The sequence below is a fragment of the Zingiber officinale genome, chromosome 2A (assembly GCF_018446385.1).
Source record: "Zingiber officinale cultivar Zhangliang chromosome 2A, Zo_v1.1, whole genome shotgun sequence".
Classification (NCBI taxonomy): domain Eukaryota; kingdom Viridiplantae; phylum Streptophyta; class Magnoliopsida; order Zingiberales; family Zingiberaceae; genus Zingiber; species Zingiber officinale.
The window spans coordinates 26,087,608-26,103,606 of NC_055988.1; positions in this window are offsets into that span (position 1 = coordinate 26,087,608).

Genomic DNA, 15,999 nt, shown 5'->3' on the forward strand with positions numbered 1-15,999 from the left:
TGATTTATCTGTTAGAGTGTATACTAAAAGCCTAGCTTTTGGTATAAACATTTATCTAAAAATAAGAATCACATTGGTCAAATGTCTACATTTATGATAAATGTAGTCGCTCAATTAATTTATATTGTAGATAACATGGTGTGTGGTGTCACACACAGAAGATCATGTTATTGGTTCCTAGGGCTGTAAACAAGCCGAGCCGAGCCGAGCTTTGGGGTGTTCAAGCTTGTTTGATAAGATAACCAAGCCGAGCCGAGCCGAGCTTAAAATGAACCAAGCTTTTGAAATGAGTGTTCAAGCTTGGCTTGGTTTATTTTTTATGAGCTTGAGCTTGTTTGAAGCTTGGCTTGAGCTTGGTTCATTTAGATGTTATCAAGCTCTCAATTCAAGCTTGGCTTGAGCTTGGTTCGAGCTTGGCTTGAGCTTGGTTTGAGCTTTGTTCGTTTAGATGTTATCAAGCTCTCAATTCAAGCTTGGGTTGAGCTTGGCTTGAGCTTGGTTCGAGCTTGGCTTGAGCTTGGTTTGAGCTTGGTTCGTTTAGATGTTATCAAGCTCTCAATTCAAGCTTGTTTGATTGTTTGAAATTTTAATTATTTGATTAGTTATTAAGATTGATAATTTAAATTTATTTATTTATTTTATTTTATTTTATTTTATTGTTTATTTAGCATATTGAAAAGAATTTTATTAATAAATATTGTTCGTGAACATTGTTCACGAACGTTGTTCACGAACATTGTTCACGAACGTTGTTCACGAACGTTAACGAGCTGAACACATATGTGTTCAAGCTTATTTGTTTAGCTTAACGAGCTGTTCAAGCTTGTTTGTTTAATTAATCTAATGCATATTGAACGAACATAAACAAGCTCTTACCAAGCCGAACACCAAGCTTGTTCACGAACGCCTGGTTCATTTACAGCCCTATTGGTTCCTTATAAATTATAAACAGTAGCTCACGACCAAAATGGAAAGGAACAAACCATTAGAAGGTCGTAGTGTAATTAGGTATCAGTTTATCTTGACTGTATAATTACACTAGTACACTCAGAGTGTATTAAGTAGGACCATTTGAGGTCGTTTCTTTTATACTGACTTTATAAAGAAACAAAGACCTCGGTTATTATGGAAGTGTGTGCTCTTAATCCTAATATAATAACAAGCACATATATTTGATATTTATTTCTTTAATTTATCAATGGGTGAGATTTAGTTCGATGAATCAATAAGCCCGATAAGTTGGGAAATGGTATCACTTATAGTGTGTGTTGTTGATTATAGAAGGAAACTGTGTCCTAGAGATACTAGGTTGATAATGTCCTCAAGAGGAGCTCATAAGGATTGTCATGTTAAACCCTGCAGGTGGACTTAGTCCGACATGATAATAAGGTTGAGTGGTACTACTCTTGGACTAAGATATTAATTAAATGAGTTGTCAGTAACTCACTTAATTAGTGGACATTCGATATCTTAAACACAGGGAGACTAACACACTCATAATAAGAAGGAGCCCAAAAATGTAATTTGGGATTGGTGCGGTAGTTCAATAATAGTTCTCTAGTGGAATGAATTATTATTGATAAAATTAAGTTGTGTGTTCGGGGCGAACACGGGATGCTTAATTTTATCGGGAGACCAAAACCAATTCCTCCTCTCGGTCCCTATCGTAGCCTCTTATTTATAGAGTACTATACCCACCTATACCCACCTTCATACCCATGAGAAGGGGGCCGACCAAGCTAGCTTGTGGTTCAAGCTAGGGCCGGCCAAGCCTTGGTTCATGGGTGGCCGGCCCTAGCTTGAACCCAAGCTTAGGTGGCCGGCCCCCATTAAATTAAAAAGAATTTTAATTTTAATTTTTATTATGTGGAAGATATAATTTATTACAGAGAATTAAAATTAAAATATCTCTCTTTAAAAAGATCTACAAAAAGATTAAAAGAAAGAGATTAGATCTCTTTCCTTATTTGTAGATTGGAAAGATATTTTATTTTTTCTCTCTGAAAAATTATTCACATGTTGAAAATTAAAATTATAGAAATTTCTTTTTATCAACCATGAAGGGATTTTAAAAGGAAATTTTATTTTTTAAAATTTCCAAAGACAAAAAAGGAAGTTTTAATTGTTGATTAAAATTATCCTATTTGCTCTACATGAGGTGGCCGGCCACATACAATTAATTAGGAAAATTTATTTAATTTTTTCTTAATTAATTGTTGTCAAGAAAAGTTAAGGAAATTTTATTATAAATAAATTTCCTTATTTACCAAAGCCAAGGAATATAAAAGAATGGGTAGGGGTGCCTTCATTGTGAACAACCTCTATTATTTTTCTCCCACTTTTCCTTGGTGTGGTGGCCGGCCCTTCCCTTTCTCTCTTCTCCTCTTGTTGGCCGAAACCTATCTTCTTGGTGGAGCTTTTGTTTGTGGCCGGATCAAGGAAGGAGAAGAAGGAGAAAAAGCAAGTCTCATCTCTAGCATCCCTTGGAGCATTGGTGGTGGCCGAAATTATTCATCCTAGAAGAAAATTATTGTGGCCGGCCATCCTCTTTCTTTCTTCCTCTTTTGTGGTGGCCGAAACTTATCTCTTGCTTGGAGTTCTTGTGGTGGCCGGATACTACTTGTAGAAGAAGAAGAAGAAGGAGAGAAAGCTTGTATCCCTTGGAGCATGGTTGGTGTTTTGTTCTTCGTCCTTGGTGAAGCTTCTTTGTGATTGGCCGAACCTAGCTAGGAGAAGAAGAAGGTGCTTGGTGGTTTCTCATCTCGGAAGATAGTTGCCCACACAACGTCCGAGGTTAGAAGAGGAATACGATAGAAGATCAAGAGATTTTTCTACAAGGTATAACTAGTGATTTTTCTTTCCGCATTATACTAGTTATTTATGGAAATAATACCAAATACAAGAGGCTTACGATTCTAGAATTTCGAATATGTTTTTCGATGTTGTGTTCTTTTGTTTTTCTTTTCCTTGTGATTTGATTGTTCTTTTCGGTTAACCTAAAGTTATTTTAGGAAATTAAATATTAGCTTTCTATAAAAAGTTTTGTCTAGTCGGTGGTGGTTGCTCCCATATCCAAGAAGGTCGTGTGCCTCGCCACGTCAGTACTGGGAACCGATTATGGAAATTAATATTTAATGGAATTAATAACTTAAGGTGATTTGGGTCGAACGTGTTAAGTTCCGCAGGAGATCCAAGTCAAAACCTAAAAGAACAAATAGATTAAGTTTTGGATCAAACGTGTTAAGTTCTGCGATCCAAAATTTAATTTAAAAACACATGGTAGCTAGGAAAGGTTCAGACCTTTGTACAAAATTTTTATGCGGTGGAACCTCTAGGTTTTCCGAGTAGCAACCAACAATTGGTATCAGAGCTAGGGTTTTGCCTCTGTGTATTTGGTATTAGTTTAATTATGCACATGTCATATATAATTTAGGCAGGTTAATAGTAGGATGTGCTAACTTTGTGGATGCAGGATCCAACTATTATGGCTTTTAGTTATTATGTGTGTGATTAGACCCTTGGACATGTCAAGGGCATTTATATGTGTGTGCATGATTGTATTAAAATACAGCAGGAGCTGTATTTAGTTTTATTAGGATTTTATTTTTGATCTAGATACATGTACATTCCTTTTATGGAATATAGGATCAAAAATGTAAAATTCTATTTATGTCGCGGATCAAATCTTGCAAAGCGTGGAACCTTCTAAGGACCAGAGGCGCAGCGGAACTAGGAGCAAGATGGATGCGACAGCTAGACCCGGTGGCGGTGGCCAAATATGGCAGCAGCTTGGGATGACAACACACGGAGGACAACTAGAGATAAAAGCCATAATAGTTGAAAATTAGATTTTCTATTTATTGCTTTATATTGTGTTGTGTGTGCATGTTAGTTTACAAGTTTAGTAGGCTAGCATAGTTAAAATTCCTCATTTATAAATAACTAAGTGGGAGAGGGATTTTTAAGTAAATCCCATGGTCTCCATTACTGGTTTGTAAGTGATGCAAACAAGCTTGCGCGTTGGCTCTGAGTGCCTTCCTCCATAACGGATGAGCTTGTTTGTGGATCACTAGAACAGACTTCCATTTTTGGATGACTATAGGAAGTTAATTAAGAGCGTGTGATCTTCCCCAACGGAAGGGGCATAATCTTATTAATGGACATAGTGTCAAGTAATGGTATACACTTAGACACATTTAATAGTATCCTCCCCAACGGAGTCACTACTATCACTTGTGTGACCAAAGGGAAACCAACTATTGATTTGTCATAAAACTAGATTGGCAATATAATAAAATTAATAAACCCCTCTTACAAATGTTTGAATTTGTATACGTCCACACTAACGTGGCATACAAGATTCATGGTGTTTGAGGTAATTTTATTTGTCAAAAGTTATATTGACAAGATAGTCAATGGTAAAACCTCCTCTTACAAATGATGAATTTGTATACGTCCACACTAACGTGGCATGCAAAATTCACGGTGTTTGAGGTGTTGGTGAATTTAAATAATATTGTTTGAGGAATCAATGTTATTTTAAATTCAAAGAGTTTTGACCAAATATTTGATCAAAGACAGATCAACTATTAATTTTATTCGTCATAAAGTAAAGTTGACGAGATAATAAAATTAATGAATAAAATCTCCTCTTCGATTTTGTATACACAAAATTCATGGAGAGTTGATCTTGACCAAATATTTTTGTGATTCTTAGGATGTTTGTCAATCCCTAGTAGTCATACTATAGAAAAAGACTTAGTAGTCCCAATTGTAATGATTGGAAATAGGACTTGGACATTAAGGTAGACTGTCTTCTTAGAACTAAGAACAATTTAGGTGTATTTAATTCATTAGTTGAAACATGTCTAGTGGTGTTATCTACCAGAACCTGGAGTGTAGATACAAGATGTCATTAATCATGTCTGCAATTCATTGCAGGGTTCCAGGAAACCCGACAACTAAATGAAAGGTAAATCACCATCCACATGGGCACTACTGTAAAAGTGGTAGCTGTTGCAGTGGGAGATGTTTATCTTTTGATAAGAATAAAATTTGGATTTTAAGTAATTGTCTTTACGTACCAAGTTTAGAAAGAACCTGATTTCAGTTTCTAAACTATTATAGATATTGTGTCTATTTTGATAACAAAGTTGTTATCAAGCAAAATAGGGAAGTTATCTATTCTGGTATGATGGTTGACAATTTATAATCCAATAACTCCCACGATACAACAAATGGAAATTAGTAACACATCTTCTAATTTTAAGAGAAAGCAACCTTCGGAAATGAACCAATTATATCTTTGGCATCTAAAAGCTAGGTTATACTTGAGTAGGATTCATTGGTAGCTAATGAACTTTTGGGTTCATTGGTAGTGGAAATATTTCCAACCTGCGAGTCTTACTTGGAAGGAAAATAACCAAGAAGCTTTTAAGTCCAAGGGGTATGGAGTCAAAGATATGTTAAAATCGGTTCATTCTGATTTGTGTGATCCTATGACTATTCAGACAAGAGGTAGTATTGAATATTTTGTCTATTTTATAGACAACTATTCAAGATACAAATAAATTTACTTAATGTACCGCAAGACTAAATACTTTGATTAGTTCAAAGAGTACAAGGTTGATGCGGAGAAATGTTAAAGTAAAAAAGTCACTATGGAAGATCGTAGTGGCAAGTACCTCTTGAGAGATTTTAGGAGTCACTTATCAGTAGTTGGATTTCAATCCCAACTAACTGCATCTGGTACACCCCAACAGAATGGTGTAGTAGAAAGAAGGTAAAGGACTCTTATGGAATAATTAGATAGATGATGAGTTATTCAGAAAATTACCAAATTTGTTTTAAGGATAAAACTCTGAAAACGAAAGTGAACATAGTACCTTCCAAATTAGAACTCTCTACTCATATAGAATTGCTAAATAGGCGTAAGCCTATTCGGATTCGGGAAATCCAGCACATATGTTAAAGAGAGATAATAATAAGTTGGATAGGAGTTCACTTGTTTGTAAGTTATCCTAGATAAACAAAAGTAGGTTTATAGTCTTAAAAATCAGAAGGTCATTGTTAGCATCAATGACTGATTTTAAAAGGACTATATAATGAACCACGTGCTCATAAGTAAATTTGTTCTTAAGGAAATAATAAAAGACATGTCTAATCTAGTACCAACTGTACAAGATGAGATACCACAAGAAAACTGCAATATGTATCACAAATGATACACAATTACAGAAAATGCCTTGTCGTAGTGGGAGGGTTGTTAAGCAACCTTAAAAGATTCATGTTTTGGAAGAGTTTTTGAACTCGATCCCTGAAGGACATGAACCTGATCTCCGGACATATGACGAAGCACTCCAAGATAAATATGCAGCATCTTGGCAAAGAGTAATGAATAATAGAATTAGAATATATGTATTCTAATAAAATCTGGAAGCTTGTAGAACCACCAAGTGGTGTAAAAGCCTTTGGGTGTAAAAGGTCTATAATAGGAAAAAAGAGGGATAGACAGGGAGGTAGAAACCTTCAAAGCAAGGCTTGATGAAAAAGAAAACTTTTTTCACTGGTAGCCATGCTTAAGTCTATCCGGATTCTTTTATCTATTTGGCAAGTGGATGTCAAGACAGCATTCCTTAATGGAAGTCTTGAAGAAAGCATCCATATAAAGCAACCAGAAGGGTTCATTGCAAAGGGCTAAGAGCATCTTGTGTAAAGCTCAATCAGTCTATGGACTGAGGCAAAGCTTCAAGGTCTTGGAACATCCGGTCAGGTACAACAGGTTCGGTCGACCGAACCTGGAGATCGGTCAACCGATCCCTCTCAAGTCAAAACCTGATCTCGAAAATCAGGTTATCTGATAAGTCTTGAAACTCTTATATAAAGGGGTCTCGAATAGCTGTTCAAGGACAATGAAAAAAAGCAATCAACTCTCTGTGTTTTATTTTCCAAGCAATAATTTTGTGCTCTCAAAGTGTAAAAGACTTATCCGTCTTCAGAGAAGAAAACGTTTCTAGTGCGCTTTCAAACTGCCTTGGATTAACAACCATCTTGGTTGTAACCAAGTAAAAACACTAAGTCTGGTTGAAGACGTTTCTAGTGCGCTTTCAAGCTATTCATTCTTTTTAATTCTGTTTAATTTCATAACTATTGTTTTAATTGAGTTGAAAGTTTGAGGAGAGTATAATTTTGATTGCAGGCAATTCCCCCCCCCCCCCCCCTTGTCGGTCCCCGCTGCACTAACAGATTTTGAGTGAAACCTTCTAGGTGGTTGCTATAATTGAGAAGTCATCTCCCGACTTGAAGGACTTTAAGAACTACTTGAAGCACAAGTGGAAGAAGATGATGAATGCTTTGCTATTAAATTTTGGAATGTCAGAGTCCACATGGGGGGAAGCTGTTTTAACAGCTAATTACTTTTTAAATAAGGTGTCTCAGAAAAAAATAGATAAGAGATCTTATGAGTTGTATAATGGAAGATAATTCTCCTATAAATATTTATGTATGTGAGAGTATCTTGCCAAAGTTTTGGTGCCTAATCCGAAAAAGATTAAGATAGGACAAAAAACTGTTGAATGTATATTTATTGGATATGCACATAATAACAGTGCATATCGATTTTTTGTGTACGAGTCACAAATATCGAATATACACAAGAACTCGATAACTATTATTGAGAAATGTCTCGTTTTTCGAGCATATGTTTCCGTATAAGACTTGAGAGGAAGTTAGCTCCTTAAAATGGGCATATGAAACACAAGATGAAGATGATGATGAGGAACCAATCGAGGTTAAGCTTAGATGGAGCAAAAGAGCAGGGGTAAAGAAAATCCTACGGATCAGATTTTATCACTTTCATATTGGAAAGTGAACCCTGAAGTTACTCAGAAGCTGTGAGCTCTTCTGGTGGACCTCACTAGAGAAAGTCAATTGCATCTAAGATAAAATCTATCTTGCAAAATCATACTTAGAAACTTGTGGATCTTCCTCTGGGAAGTAAACCACTAGGTGGCAAGTGGATCTTTAAGAAGAAAATGAAGTCAGATGACATAATTGATAAGTATAAGGTCAGATTGGTAATCAAAGGATACCAACAATGAGAAGACCTTGATTATTTTGATACATGTTCTCCGATGTCGAAAATAACTTCCATCAGAGTATTGTTGGCTATTGCAACTTTATAGAATCTTGAAATACATCAGATGAATGTAAAGATAGTCTTTCTAAACGGAGATTTAGAAGAGAAAATCTACATTGAGCAATCTGAGGGGTTTTCTATACTAGGACAGAAAAATAAGGTTTGTAAATTAATAAAGTCATTATATGGCTTGAAACAAGCAACAAAACAGTGACATGAGAAATTTGATAATGCATGAAGGAATATGGATTTAGATTAATGAATATGATAAATATATCTACATGAAAGTCATAGAGAATAACTACGTCATCTTGTGTCTATATATAAATAACATACTTATCATTGGGAGTAATGATAAGATAATCAAATCCACTAAAAATATATTGAACTCAATATTTGACATGAAAGACATGAGCCTATCTGATGTGATTATAGGAATTAAAATTCTTAGAATAACAGAAGGACTTGTTTTTAGTCAGTCCCATTACGTGGACAAGATTCTTGAGAAATTCACCAAGGATGATACTGCGTTGGCATGAACACCGATAGATACGAGTCATCATCTATCGAAAAATTGAGATAAAAGTATCTCTCAGATAGAATATAATACTTTTGAGTAATTAGAAGTCTGATGTACTTGATAAATTATACACGATCATGTTGGTGCAATCGACCTAGGTTTTGATCGGTACGATCATAGTTTTGATGTGTGTGTCAAAGAGTTTAAGTTAGGTTCATCCTTGTATTTGATATGTGTATTTGAGTTGTGCAGGTTCGCAAGATACACATGCGACTCAGGTTGATGGCTTCGGGTCCGGTGAAGGATGATGCATCCGAGGGACCATGGACAAGGCAGCGAGGACAAAGGCCGAGGGAAGCAATTTCGAGGCATACGCGAAGGATGGCATTGGGGACGAGCCGCAGGCTTGAATGCATCCGAGGGACGAGAGCCAAAGAAAGTATGCTTGAAGGTTCTGGTAAAGCTGCAAAGGAAGCGTCAAAAGAGTGGGTGAGAATCTGAGTACAGAGATTGTACTCGGGTAAAATATAAATTCTAGGGTTTCTTGTGGCGATCTTCGTTCTTGTGACCTTTAGCGATCTTTATGTGATCGACTACATGTTTTAGCGATCAGTGGTGCGATCGACTGCTTGATCGGTGACAGAATGGTTACATTCGTTCGGTCGATGTAGATCGATCATTGCAAGTTTTAGATCATTGCACGATCATTGCTAGTTTTTGATCGGTGGTATATGACCGTTGGTCTTTGGAAAGTAGCCGTTGGCTACCTCCAACAGTAACACGACGTATGGTTTTGCCAGTCGACTGGTGGCGAGATGAGTTGATATGATGATCAACTCTCTCTCCTATTTAAAGGAAGCTTTGGGGCTTGAAGGAGGTTACTCATGCTTATTGAATAACTCCTTGTCATTGCCCAAAAGCTTCCAAGCCTACTCTCTTCCTCCTAAACCTAAGTTCATCATTGTAAAGAGGAAGAGATCCTTTGTGAGAGGTTTGCTTCACCGAGAAGGAGAAAGCTCTAGCCGGAGATTGCCGGGGACTGATCCACCGAAGGATCAAGGGCTCGTCCACCTCAAGGACACGCCGTGGAGTAGGAGCAAGCAATCTCCAAACCACGTAAAAGAATCGTGTTAGCGTTTGTGTTCTTACTCATTGCTTTCTTGTTTTAGTTTCATTTCCGCTTGCGCAAACTAACCGTGTAGAGAAGAAATCAAAGTTGGGGGTGACCTAGCTATCCAACCCCCCTTCTAGCCGGCCACCGATCCCCTACAGATCATACCTGACCTACACAGTAAGTAAACTGAGTAGATACACGAGTAATCCCGGTGTTGAGCACTGGAAAGGAATAATTGGAGTACTGAGGTACTTGAAGTATACTCGTGAATATGGACTGTATTATACGAGATATCCTGTTGTGATCGAAGGATACAACGACACAAGTTGGATATCTGACATAAAAGACTCTAAGTTTACGAGTGATATGTATTCTGAAACAATCCATACCAATACCTAGGACCTTGTCATATCAGCAACTAACTCAAACTTTTAATCAAGTACATTCACTATCACATATGACATGCACCTCCACATTTATTCAAAATCAACAACAAACAAAACCAAAAAGAATACAACCCAAAACATAGGACCAGTACAATCACCTCCAGTTATGCTCAGAAGTTTAAATTTCCTAGCATTCCACGAAATCTCCAGACAATGCATGTTGCATCTCATCTCCGCCTCTCGGTCAATCTGTCGTCGAGTCCCCCATAACCTTCTCAATGCCACTTCCCTCAGCTGTTAAGAATAAGCCATGAGTTCACTGACCCAGCAAGTATAACTCATATATAGGTTCTGCGCATAACTATAAAAGAAACATGTACAACTAGCAAGGAAGAAATAAAAACTTTAATCATATCATAGCAAAGGTACAGCTACATCCTATCATCATGACACAAGTAAGCAAAGAAAACCTCAGAATGACATAAAGAGATAAACATGGGGCTATAGTGATGAACCGTTAAAGTGTACAGTTCCATATCAGTCATAAAACTTGAAAGGTACCTCTTAGGTGTTAGTCATTTATCAGTCATTAGTCATGTTTGGAAGGACCCTCCTTGGAGCTCATCCCAAGGCACCCAACCGGTATCGACACCACCTAGACCCACATTTTGTTGGTTGGTCCTAGGATGATTGTGCCGATTCCACTGTACAAAAATTTTGTACAAGTGTCAAACCTTTACTAAACAACCTATTGTGTTTTTTAAAAATTAAATTAGGAATCGCAAATGGAACTTAACATTATTGATTCCAAATTTAACTTATCTATTCTTAATGGTTTAGACTTGGATCGCAAGCGAAACTTAATATTATTGATCCAAATCCACCTATGTTATAAATTCAATTAAATATTAATTTTTAAAATTAGCTTCTATGACTGCATGGCGAGGCACTAGTCCTTCTTGGATATGGGATCATCCACCACCGCCTAGACAAAGCCTTTTAAGTAAATTTTATATTTAATTTCCTTATATAACTCTAGGTTTAACCAGAAAGAACAATCGAATCACAAATTCGAAAAACAAAAAAACACAAATTTGAAACTCTAGAATCATATACCTCTTCTGTTTGGAATTCATACAAAGAAGAACTAGTATGATGCGGAAAATAATTACTAGTTATACCTCTTCTTTGTATGCTAATAACCTCGAGATCTTATGACGTATTCCTCGTCTCCTCTTGGACGTCGTGTGGGCGACAATCCTCCAAGATGAACACCACGCAAAACTCCTCCTTCTCTAATATTCGGCCACCATCACCACCAAGGAACAAAAGAGAGCAAGGGGAAAGGGAAGGGAGAGAGGGTCGGACACAAGAAAGAGCACCAACAAGAGAATAAGAATTGATTCTCATGAGGCCTCTCCTCCCCTTCTTTTATAATACTTGCCCAAGGCAAATAAGGAATGAATTTTACAAAAATTAAAATCTTCCTCTTGTTTTTCCTTTCCTCCTTTTGAATTCCTTTTTTTTTCTCCTCTTGATTGAATCAATTGATTGAATGCTTTTAATGGTCGGCCCCTTGCTTGGACACCAAGCAAGGGTGGCCGACCACATCATCATGAAGAGAAAATTTTTTTATAAAATTTTATAAAAGAAGAAATCCTCTTATAAAATTTTACAAGCTCTCTTTCCTAAAGTGGATGTTAAAAAAAGAAAGTTTTAAAAATTAAAATCAAGTTTTAAAATTTAAAACTTCTCTTCTAAAATTTCCTTTTTTAACATGATTATAAAAAAGGAAAGTTTTAAATTTAAAACTCTCTTTTTAAAAACCATATGGATGGTTAAAAAAGCAAAGTTTTAAAACTTTTAAAATTTTCTTTTAAAGTATGTGGCCTAATTTAAATAAGGAAAGTTTTATAATTTTAAAATCTCTCTTTTAAAACTTGTAGATATTTACAAAGAGAATATTTTAAAAATTCAAAACACCCCTCCTAATTTGAATTATGGTGGCCAGCCCCTTCTTGCTTGGGCACTAAACAAAGGGTCGGCCCCTTTAAGAAGGAAGTGGTCGACCCCTATGGCTTGGTCACCAAGCCATGGGTCGGCCCCCTCTTGGACACTAAGATGGACTTTTCATGAGTGGATTTGAGGCTTCATTGAGGCTATGACAGGGACCTAGAGGAGAAATTGATTTTGGCTCCCGACGAGCTCGAGTATCCCGTGTTCACCCCGAATACACAACTCAAGTTCATCAATAAAACTCATTCCACTAGAGAGTTATTATTCACTACCGTACCAATCCCAAATTACATTATGGGCTCCTTCTTATCATGAGTATGTTAGTCTCCCTATGTTTAAGATATCGAATGTTCATTAATTTAATGAGTTACTGACAACTCATTTAATTAACATCTAATCCAATAGTAGTACCACTCAACCTCATCATCATGTCGGACTAAGTCCACCTACAGGGTTTAACATGACAATCCTTATGAGCTCCTCTTGGGGGCATTCTCAACCTAGATTACTAGGACACAGTTTTCTTCTATAATCAATAACACACACTATAAGTAATATCATTTCCCAACTTATCGGACCTATTGATTTATTGAGCTAAATCTTACCCTTTAATAAGTCAAAGAAATAAATACTAAATATATGTTCTTGTTATTATATTAGGATTAAGAGCACACACTTCCATAATAACTAAGGGATAGTTTTTTATTAAGTCAGTGATCCGGCAGTAAGGACGGGGGACCCCCTTTGAGGGAAGTCAACGCCACATGGAGGTCAAAGGTCAAACGGTCGACCGGAAAAGGGGGGACCGACCGGCCGAACGGGGTCTAAGCGGAAGCAAAGACAACCCGACGGGGAGTCGGGTCTCCGACGCTCATGGTGAACAGGGTCGCCGGGCCGAGCGGGTAGCCCGCTCGGCCGAGGCATAAAGCAGTAATGCTGTGAACAGTTTTATCCGAGCACACGACCTGGAATCTCCCGAGCGGATCAGTACCTACGTCCGGTCAGACGTGATGGGACTGCCGAGTGGTCGGACGCTCGGCGCGGGAACAAAAGAGACAAAATGACAAGGGAAACATCGGGAAACATTTTCTGACCACAGGCATGTCCAACGACTAAGTCATACGCTGACTTGAACCTTACGACAGAAGGTTCTGCCGTCCCATCGGAGAAGTGCTCGGACTGTAGCAGTATGGTGTCAGGCAAGCTCCTCTGACAAGCATTTTCTGACCACAGGCATGTCCAACGACTAAGTCATACGCTGACTTGAACCTTACGACAGAAGGTTCTGCCCACATCGGGAAACATCGGGAAACATTTTCTAACCACAGGCATGTCCAACGACTAAGTCATACGCTGACTTGAACCTTACGACAGAAGGTTCTGCCGTCCCATCGGAGAGGTGCTCGGACTGTAGCAGTATGGTGTCAGGCAAGCTTCTCTGACAAGCCCATACTGAGGTATGGTAAGAGGACACGTATTCGTCTCGGTATATGTGTATAAGCCTCTTCACAGCTCTATATAAGGGTCCTCACACTTCGCCGGATGTACGCATTCTCTGATATTTGAAGCCACCTCTGCATTTTCCTCTTGCCTGACTTGAGCAACGAAGGGTCGTCGCCGGGAACCCCTTCCCGGCCCGACTTCCTTGCAGGTTCGTCGGAGATTGGTGCAGCTGGTTGGAGATAGAGGAGAGCACCACGTACCCAGCATCCGTCGACTCAGCGTTCGGGCAAGATCAAATTGGCCCCGTCTGTGGGAACGCACCTGCATCCGAGCGGAAGAGATGGACGAAGCTGGACCACCGCACACTGTGATGCTCTCCCAAGAGGAGCTCGACACTCTAATCGAGGCAAGAGCGGCTAAGCTCGTGGAGCAACAGAAACAAAAGGCTCAATCTGAGCGATTGGAGCAACAAGCGACATCAGCATTAGGAGGCCGAGCGAAAGCACCGCTTGCCACCGTTCCATTTCATCGAGCTCTATTCCGTACGCCTCCTGAAGTCGCAGCAGTTAACTGTGATCGAGGATCTTCCTCCGACGAGGCACCCATGCGAGACAACAGAAAAGGCAAGGCCCCCCGAACAGACGTCTCCCCCGAGCGGATCAACTGGCAGTTTTCAGAGGCCATCCTGTGGGACCGTCTGCCAAAGCATTGTGTGCCTCCGGCGATCGGGGAATATAACGGAACCACCAACCCGGACGACCATCTGGGTAAGTTCGACAACACCGCTACACTACATTAATACACAGATGGAGTGAAATGTCGAGTGTTCCTTACCACCCTCTCGGGATCGGCGCAACGGTGGTTTCGGAGGCTGCCGGACGGATCCATTACTAGCTTCAAGGAGTTCCGCACGGCCTTTCTCCATCATTTTGCAAGCAGTCGGCGTTACCAGAAAACAAGTGTCAGTCCATTCGCCATTAAGCAAGAGCCCAGGGAGTCACTCCGAGCTTACATCCAACGATTCAACCGAGTGGCTACGGATATTCCAACGGCCACCTCAGAAACAATGATGAATGCGTTCACGCAAGGCCTCGTGGACGGTGACTTCTTCCGTGCACTCATTCGAAAGCCGCCCCGAGACTATGATCATATGTTACACCGGGTCAATGAATACATTAATGTGGAAGAAGCACAGACAGCCCGAAGAAAAGAAGCTCCAACTGAACGGCCAGCCCCTGCCGAGCGGAAGCCGATCACTGGCCACCAGCCGCCCAGAGGGCCGCGAGCCGAAGCAGTCCGCCCTCACCATGCAAGGTGTAACGACCCAATTTTTCCTATTTCGAGTTCTAAAGGTCCTTATAAAAATCTAGAAATGCTTTAGAAAAATTCTAGAGATTTTTAGAAATTTTTAGAGTATTTATATGTAATTTTTGGAGTTCGTTTAGTATGTTTACAAACAGAAAGAAGATTTGACCAAAAATGTTGAAGTTGAGACTCGAACTCAAGACCTCCGGCCGAACCCAACCTAACCGGACACAGCCAACCAACTGGGCTGCGAGTGTTTCGTTAACCCTATATGTAACGAAACACATTTAAGCAGTAGTTAGGGAATAGGAAATAAATTGGAAATAAAAAGGGGGCTCGGCAGGATTCGAACCCGTGATTCCAAGTATGAGCCAAGCAGCAGCCAACCAACTGTGCTGTAATTGTTTCGTTAATCATATATGGGGCGGAATTAATTTAAGTAATAGTTGGAACTGAAATAACCTAGGTTATTAAAGGGAATTATTTTCCTTTCCCGAAACCTAATTTCTTTCTCACCTCTTCTCCTCACGCGGCGTCGCGACTTCTGCTCGGGCGAAGGAGGCGGCGGAGCTAGGTTAGGGCTTCTCTTCCGACGGCTGGTCAAGGTTCTCCGAGGGGTCTTCTCCACCTCCTTGAGATCCTCTCGTTGAGGAGAGTCTGTGAGCACAAGAAGAGACCGAGATCGCAAGCTTCTCCAAACCCGAGAATCTCATCTTCTCCGGTTGTAAGTCAAAGTATTCCAAGAAAAGGTGAGTTGCTACTCACCTGCAGTAGGAGTAGTTCCGCGATTTTGTCTTTCTTCTTTGCTTTGCTTTCGGATTCTTGTTTCCTTCTTTGTTTCCGGAGCACGCATGAAACCCTTGGATCTGTTAGTTTGCTAGTGGGCAAGAACATCCCTTGCTGTTGGTTCCGGATTGTACATGCAGTTTTATTTGCATTTCGTAACCATGAACAGCTTAATTAGAGCTTAGAACAGCCCCTCTTAGAGTTTGTTGCAGTCAGGATTCTAGTATGCTTTGATTCCATGCTTGGATTTTTCTGTACAGCAAGTGTTTCAGTGTTTCCTGTTTCAGATTTA